The sequence below is a fragment of the Lepus europaeus genome, chromosome 10 (genome assembly GCF_033115175.1).
Source record: "Lepus europaeus isolate LE1 chromosome 10, mLepTim1.pri, whole genome shotgun sequence".
In the NCBI taxonomy this organism is placed as follows: Eukaryota; Metazoa; Chordata; class Mammalia; order Lagomorpha; family Leporidae; genus Lepus; species Lepus europaeus.
This window is the reverse complement of record NC_084836.1, coordinates 27065221-27080049: the sequence shown is the minus strand read 5'-3', so window position 1 is coordinate 27080049 and position 14829 is coordinate 27065221. Positions and strand designations below refer to the sequence as shown.

At 44.1% G+C, this 14829-nt stretch overlaps 1 protein-coding gene across 1 annotated transcript in view; it reads left to right on the top strand.

Annotated features, from left to right (window-relative positions):
- Positions 1 to 4002: 4002 nt before the first annotated feature.
- CRADD (CASP2 and RIPK1 domain containing adaptor with death domain) overlaps positions 4003 to 14829 on the top strand; it is a 212254-nt gene continuing 201427 nt past the window's right edge. The window contains exon 1 of the mRNA XM_062203123.1: positions 4003 to 4064. The gene's annotated coding sequence lies outside the window, so the exon portion shown is untranslated. The remainder of the gene's footprint in view (positions 4065 to 14829) is intronic.

Genomic DNA, 14829 nt, shown 5'->3' with positions numbered 1-14829 from the left:
GCTCTCTGTCTTAACTGATTGGCAGTTCTCTGTCAGAGGGGTGAATCCCTGCAGGAGTTGTTTAAATCATGGAGAGTCATAGAGTTTCACTTTGAAGAAGGAGCACAGTACATTTTCCACATGCTAAAAGACAGCTTCTCACCTTGGGAATTTTCACTCTGCTAGATTAAATACCAAATGGTTATGAATTCTTTTTCATGGGCACACAGTGGTAAAGTTAAAAAGTACCTGTGGCATACTGTTCTTCTTTGAAGAGGAAAACACAATACCGTAATGGTACGGTAAGGCCCATTGCTAAGCAACAGAATCAGGTCTGGACTGCACACGAGCAAAAATTCTTCTTTGTTCCGTATGATGAAGAATTATTAAATGGAAAATGCTTAATAGACTCTTACCTGCAACAATACCACTCATTATTTTCCAAGCAGTAAGCGGCGGTTGATAACTGATTTTCACGGGAATCTCTGACAGTAGCACGCAGTTTTGTTCTTTCAATGAAATGGTTCGATGAAGAGGTTTTGGGTAGCCAGTTGTATGGAAGGCATGGACCTGACCTCTGGAATAAGAAGTCACCAATTTCTGTGCTGTAGGAATTATAAATGTGCATCTCAAGTCATTTCAGTACCAGTTAATGTTGAAGGATATATAGTAATTGGCATAACATGTAACAGTGGTCTCCAGATCAGCATCGACCAGGAACTGGTTAGAAATGCAAATTCTCAAGCTCAATCCAAAACCTACAGAGTCAGGCTGTGGGCCGGGCAGGGCCTGGCCGGCACTTTGCACTCTCTGAAGCCCTCTGGGTGAAACTGGTGTAGTTCAAAGTTGGGGAATCGCTGAGGTAGAGGATCAAGCTCACTGTGTGAGACAAATAAAGGCAGGCTGTAAACAGAGCAGATGCTGGCCTGGTGATGAAGACGCCTGTATCCCACGGGAAGTGCCTGGGGTCAAGTGCTGGCTTCTGCTCCGACTCCAGCTTCCCATCAGTGTAGGCCCTGGGAGGCAGAGGTGATGGTGCAAGTAATTGGTTCCCTGCCACATACGGGAGACCCGGACTGAGTTTCTGGCTCTTGGCTTTGGCTTGGCCCAGCCCTGGCTGTGATGGGCATTTGGAGGAGTGAACCAGCAGATGGAAGAGCTCTTTCTCTGTCTCTTCCTCTCTCTTTGAATCTATGCCTTTCAAATAAAATGAAAACAGATTTTTTTTTTTTTTAAATTAAGAAAAAACCAGTATGAAGTTAAGTCAGGGTTGGGACTTGTGTCCCATTTGAATCTCTGTTGAACTACTGAATCATTTTGAAGTGGGGAGATTTGTAGTTGTAATTCAGACAGTGACCATAGAGAAAACAGGATGTGTAATGAGAAGACCCTTCGGGGCAGCTTTCACTGATTCCTATAGAAACTGGAGCTGTCTATAAACACCTTCCAACTGCTTCCTTAGAGTAAAAACATGGCACTATGTCTTATTTTTATTTATTTATTTATTTTTTATTTATTTATTTATTTATTTTTGACAGGCAGAGTGGATAGTGAGAGAGAGAGACAGAGAGAAAGGTCTTCCTTTGCCGTTGGTTCACCCTCCAATGGCCGCTGCAGCTGGCGTGCTGCGGCCGGTGCACCGCGCTGTTCCGAAGGCAGGAGCCAGTTGCTTCTCCTGGTGTCCCATGGGGTGCAGGACCCAAGCACTTGGGCCATCCTCCACTGCACTCCCAGGCCACAGCAGAGAGCTGGCCTGGAAGAGGGGCAACCAGGACAGAATCCGGCGCCCCAACTGGGACTAGAACCCGGTGTGCCGGCGCCACAAGACGGAGGATTAGCCTAGTGAGCCGCGGTGCCGGCTATTTATTTATTTTTAAATATGTATTTATTTATTTATTTGAGAGGCAGAGTTACATCCAGAGGGAGAGACAGAGAGAGGTCTTCCATCTGCTGGTTCACTCCCCAAATGGCTGCAACTGCCAGACCTGGGCCCATCCAAAGCCAGGAGCCAGGAGCTTCCTCTGGGTCTGGGTCTCCCACGTGGATGCAGGGGCCCAAGGACTTGGACTATCTTCCATTGCTTTTCCAGGCCATAGCAGAGAGCTGGACTGGAAGTGCAGCAGCCAGGACATGAACTGGCGCCCATATGGGATGCTGCACTGCCGGCAGCAGCTTTACCCATTACGCCACAGTGTTGGCCCCAATCTGTGACAATGTTTGAAGAGATCATTTATCAATAATAGAAATTTTTTTTGTTTTTCCTGGAAACATTAAGATGAAAGCACATTCCTTGCTTATTTTATGGAAGACTGTTAAGTTTGAAAAGTTTAAATAATATAAAATATTAGACCTAGAAAAAATTGTGTGCAACAATATCATAAACATCACTGGTATTATTTTAAAGGTTTGAAGTCATATTTATTAACTCCAGCTAAAATACTGAAAAGATCATTGCTAAGTTTCAGATTGACAATTGAACCTGGTAAGCAATGCAATTTTATTCTATAAACTACTAGACCTGCAACCACAGGTCTTTCTTTCTATCTTGCTTTTTACCTTTGAGAAATCAGGGACTATTTCTTATTTCCAGAATTCTGTGATTATATCTGTATAATATTTTATATTGCCTTTCAAGGATATATATATATATATATATATATATATACACACACACTCACTTGATCCCAACAAGAACTGAAACATTCCTTGTATAAAAAGGAAGTTTGTTAAATATTAATTTGGGGGACTTGAATCTTGGAAAATATGTAATTGCCCAGTTCAGCAGAATGTTCAGATATTCAGTAATTAACTTAGAGAATGTTTTGGATAATGTCTTGCTGCATTTTTAGGATGCGCATCATGGGAAAAATTGTCTTTTATAGCAAAGTGCTGATCTCCACGTGCTCTCCAATCAAAAGCACAACCAAAGAGCACAAGAGCTGGGACCTTCTAGAAGAGAACCACGCAGCTCTAAATGGAGGCTGAGCTACCTTGAGCTGCTTTATTCTGGGCAAGTGTCCTCAAGGAACTTGGTCAATTTGAAAGGAGCATAATATTAATAGGGTAGTAAAGAGCTTGGGACTTTGGGATAAGATTGTTTTTTCTTTTTAATCCTGGCTTTGCCACTTATCTATTTGTACACACTTCACCAAGCTGTACAAGGATGTAATATGAGATAACATGTATAGAAAATGTCCACAGTTTCTCACATGCAGAAAATATTCAATAGTTGTTAGTTAAAATATTAATGTGTGAGCTGTTGAAAGAAGTCTGTGCTATAGTTTGGTTATTAATTTAGGTATTCTCCAAGGGCCATGTACTGAACGTTGGTCCCCAATGTCTTATGTTGGATAATGGATTAGTGCTAATGGTTAATGAATTAAAGGTGGAAACTTAATCTAGTTATGGTGTCTGAAGAAGGGGATTTTGGAGAGTGGTTAGATTAGATTAGGTTGCTGGGTGGGTCCCTGATGAACAAAGTGTGGTGGCTTTATAAGGAGAGACCACATAAAGATGAGCTTTCTCCCTGTCCCTCTCCACTTGGTGGCTCACCACATAATCCTTCCTCTGTACATCTTCTAGGCCTTTCTTCAGTGATGACATTTAAGATGTCCCTTGAATGAAAGATGAAGCAATGTTCTGGAGTCCAAGCAAGATATGGTAATGATTTGGATGAGGGTAGTGTGGTTTGGATGGAGAGGTGAATAGGTAGGAATATGTTGTAGTGGAATAGCAACAGGATTTATTGATGGATAGGCTCCTTGAAGGGCTAGGCTGAAGGTGTGAGGGACACAGCGACTGAAGGTAATTAAAAATGGATCTTTGTAAAAAATAAGAATGGGAACAGGAGAGGGAGGAGGAAGAAGGGTGGAGTGTGGGCAGGAGTGAGAGTATGGTGGGAAGAATCATTATGTTTCTAAATTTGTATTTATGAAATGCATAAAGTTTGTATACCTTAAATAAAAGGTTTCTAGGCTACAAAAGAAAAAGAGAGAGACTCAAGGAAGACTCTGGCAGTCTTTGGCTTGATTGAAAGGTGATAGCATTTTCCGAAGTGGAGCAACATGAAGAGGCACAGATTGGAGGTAAGAGGAATCAGGAGTCTGGAAATGTGAAGTTTGAGTTGCTTGTTGAACTCTAAGTGGAGATGTCAAGTTGGCAACTGGACACATGAAGTAGAAGCGAAATATGTCAGAGAGTAGGGTTTTTTTCTTTTTTAGCTTTTACATAATATTTAATAGAGGGAGTTGGATAGGAGCACTTTGAGGAAGAGTAGTTAGAAAAGAGCTTCATGGTGAACTCTTTTAAAATTTTTATTTATTTATTTGAAAGGAGGGGAGAGAATATCCCCATCCATTGTTCATTCCCCATGTGCCTGCAACAGCTGGGACTGGATGAGACTGAAACCAAGAACCTGGAACTCTATCCAGGTCTCCCATGTGGGTGGCAGGGGACCAACTACTTGACCCTCCACCAGTTGCCTTCCAGGGTGTGTGTTAGCAGGAAGCTGTAGTCAGGAGCAAAGCCAGGGCTTGAGCCCAGGCATTCTGAAATGGGATATGGGCATCTTTAGCAGTATCTTAACTGCCTGCCCCTAGGATGTATTCTTAAAGTCTAGGTATGACTTTAACTAAGGTCAGAACTTTATAATAATAAAATATAACCCTTGTAGAATAAGCCACATGGAAATAAACTGATATCTGATGCTCTTGGGCTGCTGGGAGGAACCCATGTGGACAGGAAAAGTTTGGTGAGGAAGGTCTCAAACCATGACTCCTGTGTTTCCCCTTCTTTCTGCTTCCAGTCAGTGGGATGCTTCCCTGGGTAGAGACCTCAGCTCATATACGTGGGGTGCTCCAAGCACCCCAGCATTCATATTCTCATTATCTGGGGACAAGAGACAAACAGGATCCCTCAGCACTTTCAATGGCCAATTTCTTTCCTCCATCAAATCAAATCCAGTCTCAGCTTTAACATGAACATCCACTACTCAATTCTTTTTTTTTTTTTTTTTAATTCATAGGCTTTTAGTGGGGTTCTGCTCCCTGGCAAGGTTCCCCAGTCCCAACAGAGCAACAGAGCGGGGGCCGGGGAAGTCACGTGTCAGAGATTGGGAGAGCTCCTTTTATAGATCAGGGCATGGGGGTTAAAGGTTGAGGCGGGTCTGATCCTCATTGGTTGACCTTTAGTAGGCACCCGCAGGGACCTTGACAAGGACCCCCCCCCCCCCCCCCGCAAGTACAGGTAGGAACTTTCCATTCCCGGAAGTATAGGCCTTCCCTCCATGCGGATCCCAAAGCTACCTCCCGACCTTTTGATGATAGGAAAGGGGGCGACGATGAGTCTCTCTGGCTACTTCCTGCTGACTGGGGACGTCGTCTACAGGGGCCCGCTGGGGGTATCTTGGGGCTCCGCAGGGACAGGCATGTATGGATGGAGAAGCATTTGGTTGACTGCCTGGTTGCTGAAGGCCTTGGTTCATTCCATTATCACCTGCTGTAAACACTTAAACAGACACTGTAGTATATAAGTCAGGGTGAGAATAGCAACCAATGATCCTAAGAGTGGCATTAACCAGGTAATGAAAGGATTTCATAGAGGAGAGGAAATGGGGGGTCCCTGGACCCTTGTGAGGATTGTTTGATGGACGTGGTTTAAATCTGATCCCAGCCAAGACCGGGAGAAAGGCCACTCAACTTTTGCAGGTAGAGGGGTTTGTCTGTGGAGAAAGTCTGAATAATCGTACAACATTAAGTGGAGGAGAGGACCATCGGTACACACAGGTCAGGAGTAGAGCCAATGGTGGTAGAGTAGAGGTTATGATTACAAAGGAATGAGACCCAAGTGGGCTAGTCAGGGTCTAGAACAAAGGACAAAGTCATTATTAGAGGACCCAAGAAAGGTGCTGTCTAAGCCACAACTAAGTTTGCTGATTGAGAGGCAAATAGAACCTGACAGAAGGGGCTTGATAATAATCTGGTGGGCTTTAGGCCTTATAAGTTATGAGGCCCAGACTTATCTATCTCTTCACATAGGGTACATCCTAAGGGAGGTGTGAACCTTCTTGGGGAAGGCACCCTGTTGACTTCCATTACCTAGCTGGTCTGGGAGGAGAGCTGGCCAGGTAAAGGCAGGTGGCATCTATAACAGGAAATTTACAGTTTTGCCTGCAATGTTGCTGACCCTACTTGGCCATCCCCTCAACTGCAGTGGTCGCTTTGGAAGCTGGGCTGAGTGAAGGGCTTTTCAGCTTAGAGCCAAAAAGATCTGTGGCTCTGACCTGAAGTCCTTCAACTCCAGGGCAGGTCCACTTCCAGTGATCCAACTCTTGGCTGGCAGAGCTGCCAGGGCTCTTCACAAGCTGACTTCTGCAGAAGCCCAGGCTTACCACACTAAAAGCCACTGCAGTGGACTGGCCTGTTGGGTCTCCTTGAGGGCAGATCACTGTACAGAAGAGCTATTAATAGGTCTCAATCACAATTCTTTACTTCCTGTCTAGAAAGGGTGTGGACTAGATGCACGCCTACTTTAGCATGAATGGGAAGGAACGGAAGCACCCTCTTCCAGGACAATGCTTGTATTTGCTTTATTAAGATGCAGCTGAACTTTTGGGTGGATTGCTGTCAGAAAGAACAGCCGAGCATCAATTATGCTGAAATCAAAATCATTATATTTCATGGTCATTGTCTAGCTTTTAAATGGACTTTATTAAATAACTCCAGATAAAAGCTTTGTTCATTCAATGGACTGATAAGCCATCCTGGCAGACCTATGATGATGTAATTCTGCTTGGAAAGAAATTCTGAGCAGAGCCCATGGTGAAGTTCTTTTGTGGTCAGTGTGGCCAAATGGTAATGGAAATAGGCTGTGTTTTAGTTGGTGGGGGAGTGGTGTGAAATGGATGTCTTACTGTTTAACGATGTCAAATTCTGTGGTCTCCAAAATACTGGGCCATATTCTTAAACAAGTTCAAACTTTTTGTTATTTATTGAGAAATAGTTTGGTCTCCTCCCCTGGTGAAGTGCAGCCCATTTCTCTGCTACTTTGCTTAAACAAGATGGAATATGAGTGACTAAATTGTTCCCCTCTAGAATGTGAAGTCATTTCCCATTGTCTGCTATCTGACCTATAGGTTTTTCTTCAATTCATTAGATACAATGTCAGTAGACATGCAGCAGAAAATTTAGCCATTCAGAATACCTAAGTTTAGTGCCAACTTAGTATTTGAGAAAGTCTAAATGGCATGATACTTCACCAAAAATCCAGTGCCTGGTCTGTGTCATCTTCTTTCTATTGGGTTAATACCAGAAATGCCATTTGAGGATTTCAACATTTTGTGCAAAAATCACACAATGGGGGCCGGTGTTGTGATGTAGCAAATGGGTGCCAGTTCTTGTCCAGGTTTTGCCACTCCCAATCCAACTCCCTATTAATGCACCTGGGAAAGCAGCAGAAGATGGCCCAAGTCCTTGGGACTCTGCACCCATGTGGGAGACCCAGAAGAATATCCTGGCTCCTGCCTTCAGACTGGCCCAGTTCCAGCCATTGCAGAATGAACTAGGAGATGGAAGATTCTGTTTTTTGTTTTTTAATTTGACAGGTAGAGTTATAGACAGTGAGGAGGAGAGACAGAAAGATCCTCCATCCGCTGATTCACTCCCCAAATGGCCACAACGGCCAGAGCTGTGCTGATCCGAAGCCAGGAGCCATCTTCTACTGCTTTCCCAGGCATATTATCAGGGAACTGGATCAGGAGTGGAGCAGCCAGTGCCCATATGGGATGCTGGGGCTGCAGACTGAGGCCTCCTGTGGCACAGCACCATGCCCTGTGTATTATTTATTTATTTGAGAGGCAAAGAGAGAGAGAGAGACACATACACACACACACACAGCTCCCACCCTCTAGTTCAATCCCCAAATGCCTGCAACAGCTGGGACTGGGCCAGGCCAAAGCCAGGAGCCAGACACTCAACGGAGGTTTCCCAGGTGGGTAGCAAGGACTCAATGACTTGAACTATCACTGCAGGCTCCCTGGTTCTGCATTGGCAGGAAGTGGTTGATTCTCTTGACTAAACCCGTGCCCCTCCAAGAACTTTTTGAAGACTCACTGTACAGTGTCCTAAATGCTTAAAGTCTTAGTTTTAATTCTTTTTTTTTTTTTTTTTTTGACAGGCAGAGTGGATAGTGAGAGAGAGAAACAGAAAGAAAGGTCTTCCTTTTTGCCGTTGATTCACCCCCCAGTGGCCGCTGCGGCCGGCGCATCTCGCTGATCCGAAGCCAGGAGCCAGGTGCTTCTCCTGGTCTCCCATGGGGGTGCAGGACCCAAGCACTTGGGCCATCCTCCACTGCACTCCCTGGCCATAGCAGAGAGCTGGCCTGGAAGAGGGGCAACCGGGACAGAATCCGGCGCCCCAACCGGGACTAGAACCCGGTGTGCAGGTGCCGCAAGGCAGAGGATTAGCCTGTTAAGCCACGGCGCCGGCCAGTTTTAATTCTTAAGTTAAATTTCTTAGCTCAGAGTCTTAAGTCCTTTTTTAGAAAAACAGGAGCAGTCACCTCTTCAAAGAGGCTTTCCTTGGAAACTCAAATCAAATCAGCTCCCCTCCCCTCACTCCCTGGCCCGTTCTTCTTACTAAAGGACTCTTTCTTTACCTCGTTTGATAGCAATTTGTAATCATTACCTCATATTTGTTTCCTTGTTCATGTTTGTCTCCTCTACTGGACAACAAGTTCCATGAAGACAGATGGCGTCTCTCTCAGTATGTTATCCTCAGCTGATCCTGGCATCCAGTCAATGCTCCATTATAGCTTGTTGCTGTCAAATTATAGTAATGATGGTATTATCAGTAACTGAGGTCTTATCACATAATAGTGTGAACTTCTAGAAATGTTGGAGTATTAAATTAGTTAGTGACAATTTGTGTAATAATATATTTAGCTTTTTTAAAAGGTTTACAATTTTGGTTTTTGTAAATAATCTCAGGCTTTTTACAATAAATAATAATTAATCTAAGATACATAATAGATATCAGAACTGAAGGCATTGTTAGAATTTTAACTTAGTAAAATAATTAAATACCATAGATGATGCAAATAATATCATCTGGCATAATACTTTTATCAAAACTATACAGAAAGAGGTGACAGAGCATGGCTGCGTACTTCAAGTTTGTTCTCAGGATTGACAGTTGCAGGGACTGATGTCTGTATTTTCTTTGGCAAATTCTGTCCATTTTTTTGGGGAGGTTGTGACTGGGAGTAGAGGCATATGGGAGATATGCTGAATATCAAGAAAATAGCTACTATGAAATGGGGAATAAGAATTCAGGTCCCGAAGCCTTCATCTCCTCCTGACTATGGGCAAAGCCTCACAACCTTCCTTTTCTTCTTTCTGTCTCCAGCCTTTTCCCTCTTACTCCTTTCCTTCCCGAAATGATTCCATCTCCAGTGTCTCCTCTGTGGTGATTTCTCTTTCCTGTCTCTAGTGCCTCTCAGACTTTTGAAAATTACTTGTCAGATACAAACTGTCTTTCAATTTGGGTTTGTCTGATGTTTTCTGATGAAAGAATTGAAGCTATAAATTTGAAGGAAGGGAGCAGGCATTTGGCACGGTGGTCAAGCCATTCCTCTGCAGGGCACCTGCGCCAGAGAACCGGCTCTGTTCCTCACTCCAGCTTCTTGCTGAATGCACCCCGGGAGGCAGTGGTGATGGCTCCAGTACAGGAGTCCTTGCTGCCCCATGGGAGACCTGGATTGAGGCCCTTGTTACCTGTGTGGGAGACCTAGAATGGGTCCCTCCCACCCATGTAGGAGACCTGGATTGAGTTCCCATCTCTTGGGTATTTGGGAAGTGAACCAGCGGATGGGAAGTCTGTGTATGTTTGTGTATGTGTGTGTGTATGTGTGCCTCTTAAACAATTTTTTTTCATTATTTAGAAAATACTTTATTATTAAAACAATTTTAAAAAATAAATTCTAGAGACTGTCACAGGAAAAATGTTGTTCTTGTCATCCCGGAGCACATGATATCACATGGTTAAGGTCTCTACTGTAAAGTTTTCTTTCTACGTTCTGTTAACTGTGGTTTCTTTTTTAACTCAAGACTTTAAGCGTTGTCTTACTTAGTTTCCAAAGTTATGGGACTTACAGAATTTTGAATTTTATTGTATAATGGTAGAACACGTAGTTCATATCCTGCTGATGTTTGGGGATTCATTGAAATTTCTTTGTGACCTCATTCATGATCTGTTTTTGTCAGTGTCTTGAGTGTGCTTGAAAAGAACCTGTTTTTCTCCATGGCTGAATTTCCACATCTATGAAACAGGAAGAAAGAACCAAAAATATCCAAGTGCTTTGATTTTTTTTTTTTTTTGAGGGCTGCAAAACCAAAGACGAATTGAGACAGAAAAATAGTACCTTTGTTCTTTTTGACTCTTTCTTTTGCAAACTCACAATGAGTATATCTTGACACAAGTAAACATAGCAGGGGACAGAAAAAAGGAAAATATCTGTACTTCCTGAAATGGATTTGTTACCACTGGGAACAGGTGCTTAATCCTCTTAAGGGCACAATTCCAGCCTACACAGAGGAACTGGCAAGCGTGGAGGCGTGACCACCTGTGGTGGTGATCCTCCTCTGTGCTGGGTTCTTCAGAGAACCTCAGGTCTTAGATCTTTATATAAGTCAAGCTGGACTTTTTTTTTTTTTGTAAGATTTAATTAATTTTACTTGAAAGAGTTACAGAGAGGTAGAGAGGTAGAGAGGTAGAGAGAGAGAGAGAGAGAGAGAGAGAGAGAGAGGTCTTCCATCCTCTGGTTCACTCCCCAAATGGCTGAAACGGCCAGAGCTGAGCTGATCCAAAGCCAGGAGCCAGGAGCTTCTTCTGGGTCTCCCATGTGGGTGCAGGGGCCCAAGGGCTTAGGTCATCTTCCACTGCTTTCCCAGGCCATAGCAGAGAGCTGGATCAGAAGTGGAGCAGCCAGGACTTGAACCAGTACCCATATAGGATGCTGGCACTGCAGGTGGCAGCTTTACCCAGTATGCCACAGCACTGGCCCCGGACCTTTTTTTTTTTAAGCTTTATTTTATTTATTTGAAAGGCAAAGTACAGAGTTACAGAGAGAGAGAGAGAGAGAGAGAAAGAGAGAGAATCTTTTTTTTGGTTCACTGTTCACTCCCCAAGTGGCTGCAATGGCTGGGACTGGGCCAGGCTGAAGCCAGGAGCTACCCACATGTGTGCAGGGGCCCAAGCACTTGGACCATCCTCCGCTGCTTTCCCAGGTGCATTAGCAGGGAGTTGAACTGGAAGTAGAGCAGCTGGTACTTGAACTGGTGCCCATATGGGATGTTAGTGCTGTAGACAGCAGCTTAACCCACTGCACCAGCCCCCAAACCACACTTTGATATACTGCTCCAAAGTATCACTGTGTGTTTAGGTGGGGTGGTGGCCACTTCCTCCAACAGGCTGGTTAATGACAGGTAGCTAGTCAATCTGAGAGTCATCCTGGTCACTTAGAAGGCAGTATGGACACATCTAACTTTGCCACAGGAAGAGGAATTTAATGGTGGTGGTCTTTGTCTATGGATAAGTCAGACCCTTAAAGGCCAGCCGCTCAGGTTATTTACCATAAGGATGCCTGCCGATAAACTCACTTTTTGTGTGCTGTTCTTGCCCTCTTTGCTTCACTTCTGTGACCCTCAAAGGTCTTGCTCTTGGTTCTCCACCTCTTCCTGGACATCATCATCAAGGCTCACCCTTGAGTTCCCAGGAGATCTAAAGTCTTTCCAGATAGGATAAGTGCTCAAGATGTATATTCAACAGGTGTTAACTGTGCTATTTGTTTCAACTTCTCTGTTTAAAGATTGTCAAGGCTTTAAAGTTGGAAAAAAAAAATACATTTGGTTTTCCTTGCCAAAAAGTAAATAATCCTCCGCTATTGGCAGTGTTGCCTGAAGGCTACACTTCACCTGGATGAAGACAAAGAATGCAGCTGATACTTGTCCAAGTAAGGAAAAGGAAAGAACAACAATTTTAGAGTGCATTTGTCCTTTTTTTGGTTACTATAACAAAATACCTAAAGAAAAAAGGTTTATTTAGCTCACAGTTCTGGAGAGTCGTAGACATGGCATCAGCATCAGTATCAACTCAGGTCTGGTGATGCTTCATGGTAGATGACATCACAAGGGCAAGGGCATGCGTGGGAGAAAGAAATCACATTTCAAAAACAGGAAGTTAAAGAGTTGGGTGGTTTTATAACAAGCTTCTCTTTAGAGAGCAAACAGGATCCTCAAACTATCATCATCCTTTGACAGCAAGGCCCCCCAATCACCCAAAGACCTCCCACTAGCCTCATCTTTTTTGTTTTTTAAAGATTTATTTATTTGAAAGTCAGAGTTACACAGAAAGAGAAGGAGAGAGAAAGAGAGAGAGAGAGAGAGAGAGAGGTATTCCATCTGCTGGTTCACTCCCCAATTGGCTACAACAGCCAGAGCTGCGCAGATCTGAAGCCAGGAGCCAGGAACTTCCTCCGGGTCTCCCACATGGCTGCAGGGGTCCAAGGACTTGGGTCGTCTTCTACTGCTTTCCCAGGCCACAGCAGAGAGCTGGATCAGAAGTGGAGCAGCTGGGACTTGAACCACTGCCCATATGGGATGCCAGCACTGCAGGACCCTCATCTTAAAGGCCCCAGCAGCTCTCACATCACCACACTGAGGTCCAAGCCTCCAATATGTGAAACCCAAGGGGGAACCAATTAAATCCAAACCAAACCGTAGAGCAAAAGAGGAAGTGGACAAGAGTACGGAGTACCTGAAACTCGAGTATTAGGAGTGGGAAGTGGCAACAGGACTATTTGCCAATAATATTTTGGCTGTCACCAGAACTGTGTTATATACTGGACAGAGCATGAAATCAGAATCTTGATTAGAATTCAGGTTTTGCTTTGTATTAACTCTGAGACTTTGGCTAAGACAATTGGCCATTCTGATTCCACAGTCTCTACACATGTAAAATAATAACAATAATATTAGGTGCATATATATAAACACTTTACTGGTATAGTAAAATTATATAGTAGCATAGTAACACTGTAAACTGGATATAATTATCAGGTTTTCAGAAGGAAGGTTCAGAATTCCCCTCCACGGATTTTCTTAAAGAATATATTAATCCCGGCGCCGTGGCTCAACAGGCTAATCCTCCGCCTTGCGGCGCCGGCACACCGGGTTCTAGTCCCGGTCGGGGCACCAATCCTGTCCCGGTTGCCCCTCTTCCAGGCCAGCTCTCTGCTGTGGCCAGGGAGTGCAGTGGAGGATGGCCCAAGTCCTTGGGCCCTGCACCCCATGGGAGACCGGGAGAAGCACCTGGCTCCTGCCATCGGAACAGCGCGGTGCGCCGGCCGCAGCGCGCTACCGCGGCGGCCATTGGAGGGTGAACCAACGGCAAAAGGAAGACCTTTCTCTGTCTCTCTCTCACTGTCCACTCTGCCTGTCAAAAAAAAAAAAAAAAAAAGAATATATTAATCTTCCTTCAGAGGTGCTGGTTATGAATTCCTTTGGAGAAATTATATTTGAAAGATTTTTTTTTCTGTTACTGCCAATCCATTTTGAGCAGGCACATGACCTTCTGCACATACTTGCATCCTCCGGTTGATGTAAAAATGAATCAATGAATACTTTATTGACCATAGGCCTTGTTTCACAAAAGAATTTGAGGAAAGACACTCAATTTGCTACTCTTCCATCTCTGTATATTGGGTCATGCATTTGGTCTTGCTTCCCAAAGTAAAGATGTGGTAGACATAGTAGAATCAGCTTCATCTGATGTCCCTCCCTCTAGTTGGTGATTTCCAGACTCTATTGGTGAGTGTGGCCAGAAGTCAGTTTGGCAGTGTTGTCTAGGGGTCACCCTTTGGTGCTCAGCCCTTTTAACAGCCTACCCCGTGATTCCGAATGTCCCCGATGTCCCATGACAAACCCCTTTCTGTTTGGAGTAGCCTGGAAGCCCAGGGGGATTGACTTGTAAACTCTACAGGCAGGAATACTGTGGACGTAGAGATGACCCTGCACTCTAGTGGAAACAGCTGGTAAACAAGCGAGTAAGTAAAGGTTTTTGGTAAAATAGTGACGTGCTCGTAGAATCAGAATAAAATGGATTGAGTATGGCTAAAGCTAATTGCAGACCTCTTGCTTCTGTACATATTAGCTTTGCTTGCTAACGGCTAAGGGTGGATCTTGTGAAACTATGTGGGCCCAAATTCCCAGGAACTAGGTTGACCAAAATGTGTCCTTCACTGTTATTTTACAACCATATCTTGGATCTATTATTGGGTTTGTTGTTGTTAACTGTTATCTTACAACCATATTCTGGTTTTCCTCTTTATTGTTCACTGCATACCAGGGGTCTGGTTCGAAATTGTGAGCCCTAGTGGACAGAATACCATAAAAAGCTATGTAACCCAGTGTTGGGGGCAGCACTCTGGTAAGGAGTGTGGGTCCCAATTGGTGGCTGGTCCTGATCGGTTACCTTGCCTCTCATTTGCTTCTCATTTTCAATAAAATTCATGTGTGACCATCACTAGTTTTTGTAACATTTTGTTTTAGCTGATGAGTGGATGTAACATGCTCTAGATAAAAATAGAGCAGGTAAACTGGAATGGGCGTGCAAGAGAGGAACACAGGTGCACTGCCATTTTAAATAACAGTGGGCAGAAAAGGCTTTGCTCTGGGGTAACTTTTGAACTGCCTGTCTAGTATGTCAGTTGTGTGCTGGGCGTGGTGGAGTTACTGTATCAAAATGCAACAATACCTTTACTCCTTCGCTTAGGTAACCCTCCAAGAAATACCACCTT